Source organism: Manis pentadactyla, chromosome X, assembly GCF_030020395.1.
Source record: "Manis pentadactyla isolate mManPen7 chromosome X, mManPen7.hap1, whole genome shotgun sequence".
Taxonomy (NCBI): domain Eukaryota; kingdom Metazoa; phylum Chordata; class Mammalia; order Pholidota; family Manidae; genus Manis; species Manis pentadactyla.
The window spans coordinates 132064776-132067845 of NC_080038.1; the positions used below are offsets into that span (position 1 = coordinate 132064776).

General features: G+C 41.3%; 1 pseudogene; it reads right to left on the reverse strand.

Moving 5' to 3' along the window:
* Positions 1–1358: 1358 nt before the first annotated feature.
* LOC118929222 (ferritin light chain-like) lies at positions 1359–2072 on the reverse strand (annotated as a pseudogene).
* Positions 2073–3070: the final 998 nt, after the last annotated feature.

Consider the following 3070-nt stretch of genomic DNA (forward strand, 5'->3'; position numbering starts at 1 on the left):
TATCATTTGGCTGAGGTCTGAGAAAGGCAGTATAAAAATAAAGGAGCTGCGCCACATCGGGGCTGCTGCAGCCATTGTCTGTCTGTCTGTGTTGTCTGTGTTTTTTGTTCACTCCCATTTCACCCGCGCGAGCGGCTCGCTACATTAAGGACAACTGTAAGAGCACATGTATTTTACTTGGTTGTGACAAGAAGCCTATTTGCAATCAGGTTATACCATTTTAACTAAAGTAATTGTGATTAGAAGCACATCATTTAATAATTATTACCTGAGTAAGTTGAATTCAGTCAAAATGATTATTCTGATAACTTCTGAGTGAGGACAACACTGACGGTCCAGTAGAGTATTCAGAGTTGCTGACCTGGGGAAGATCTATTAGAACATAAAGATATTCAAGATCTTGGTGAAAGCTGAGTATGAAGAACAATGATGGTTGGCATAGTTAGCTTGATACCTTTAATATAGAAATGTTTGTGGAGTCTGAAAATTTGTGGCATTTCCTCCGCTTTCCACTAAATGGGGATAAGTCCATGCAATGTTGACGCACCTAATTATTTCTACTCTTAGGAGTTATGTCTTTGGCTCACTAACTTTCTTCAAAGTTGGGACACATACATTTCCGTTTTTCAGATTCTTTATAACTTAATTCAGGAACTAAGATCATTCCAAGGTTGCCATTAAGTCTTCGACTTTTATTTCATAACACTGTCTCCAAGAAGTGAAAAAGTTGATCAACTCCCCTAATCAGGCAAAATGACTGTCTTGCCAATGGGTTTCAGCCCCAGGCAAGTTCGCTATGGATTCAATGTGACCAAAGAAATTGACAGCAAAACGTTCTTTGGGGTGAAAGGTTTATTACTGGCTTGTTCTCCTGGCGGTAGGTCGAGCACAAGAGTCTCTGCCTCTGCCCAGAGCACTGGGCCGAGCTCTCTATATAGCACAATAATAGCTTATTGCCTAAAGGTGTGGAAGCGGTAGCCTAGCAACAGACCAGTTACATCAGGTGGTTTAAGTTCAGTGAGGATCCTGGCCATAGGAACCCCAACTTCCCCACAGGGGCATTATGATTAGCATGTATAATGTGGGGGGGGCATGGGGAGGGCTGTGCAACACAGAGAAGACAAGTGGTGATTCTACAGCATCTTACTACAGTGATGGACAGTGACTGTAATGGGGTTTGTAGGGGGGACTTGGTGAAGGGGGGAGTCTAGTAAACATAATGTTCCTCATGTAATTGTAGATTAATGATACCAAAAAATAATGCTGTCTAGTGGCTGTAAGGAGAGGCTCAGGCAGAAGCTCTGACTCCTAGGGGATGCCAGAGGGGCCCCTCAGTGGCTGCTGGGCTGCAGAGGCTCCTAGTCGTGTTTGAGGGTGAACCTTTTGAAAAGATACTCACCCAGCCCAGCCCCGGCCTGCCGCCTGCGGAGGTTGGTCAGGTGGTCTTCCATCTTCTTGATGAGTTTCACCTCCTCATCTAGGAAGTGGTTCTCCAGGAAGTCACAGGGTTGGGGGTCTGAGCGCTCACAACCCAGGGTGTGCAGATCGAAAAGGGCCTGGTTCCGGTTCTTCAGGACTATGGCATCTTCCATGGCATCTAGGGTTTTACCCCGCTCATCTTGGGACAGCTTCTGCATGTCCTAGAAGAGGGCGCAGCCGCCACGCTTGTTTTGCATCTTCAAGAGATGCTCGGCACCCTCACACTTCTCCTGGGCCAACTTGCAGAAGACGTGGCCTCCGCTCTACAGAGCCACATCGTCATGCTCGAAATAGAAGCTCAGAGAGAGGTAGTTGTAGGAGACCCACAGATACAGGTTGACCAGGCAGTTGACAGTGGTCTCCACTTCGGCAGAATAGTTCTGACGAAACTGGGAGCTCACAGTTGATAAGCAGTAAGGAGTTGAACTCAAAACAGTTTTTGTTGGTCCCTGTGGCAGAGGATGACTGAGAAGATGGTTCCGAAGGTGGCGACTGGAAAAGAGATTGGAGGTCAGTCGGAGACTGGTAGAAGGGGCGTCCGTGGCTTTGTCCGGCCAAACACGTTGAGGGAAGAGACAGATCCATGGGAGCATCGGGCGCACTGTGTACTTGGTAGTTCTAAATTTCAACTTCAAATAATTTGTTCCTTATATGAAGAAATTTAATTGATTTTTGCATATTGACTTTGTAGCATGAACATTCTGAATTCACGTATCATTCTAGTCACTTGTTTGTGGATGTTCATAATCATGTCATCTATGAAAAATTATCTTTACTTCTTTCTTTCTAATTTCCATGCTTTCATTTCATTTTCTTGCCTCAAAACATTGGCTCAGACCTCCAGAACAATGGTGATCCAAGTGGTGAGAACAGACATCCTTTCTCTGTTCTGATCTTAGGGTGAAAGCATTCAGTCCTTTAACCATTAAGTATAATGTTTGCTGTGGGGTTTTTATTAGATGCTTTTTATCTTTTTGAGGGTAATCTTTTCTAGTCCTTGTCAGCTCAGAGTGTTGGGCATGAATGAGTGTTAAAATTTATCAAAGCTTTTTCTGCATCTATTGAGAAAATAATTTAGTTTTTTTCCCCTTTATTTTGTTATTGTGGTAAATTATATTGATTTCTCAAATGTTAAATTAATTTTGTATTACTGAGAAAAATCCTATTGGTCATGGTTTATTATCCTTTTAATATATTACTGTATTTGGTTTGTTGACTTTCTGTTAGATTGTTATATCTACTTTCATAAAGAATGTTGGTTTATTTTTCATTTCTTGTAGTGTTTTTATGTGATAGTGATATCAGAGTATTATCAGTTTTATGAGAAAATTTTCAGAGAATTTTCAGAGAAATTTCAGTTTCTCTGATAAATATGGATACATATTATTGAGTGAGGTTTGTGAGTTTGTGTCCTTTAGGAGGTTTGTTCATTTAATCCATGAGGCCAAATTTATTGGCATAAATTGTTTTGATACTCCCTTATTGACCTTTTAATGTTTTAGCTTTAGTAGTGATCTTCCCTGTTTTATTTCTGATATCGATAATTTATATCTTTTCTTTCCTTTTAATCAGATTTATCAATTTTATTGAT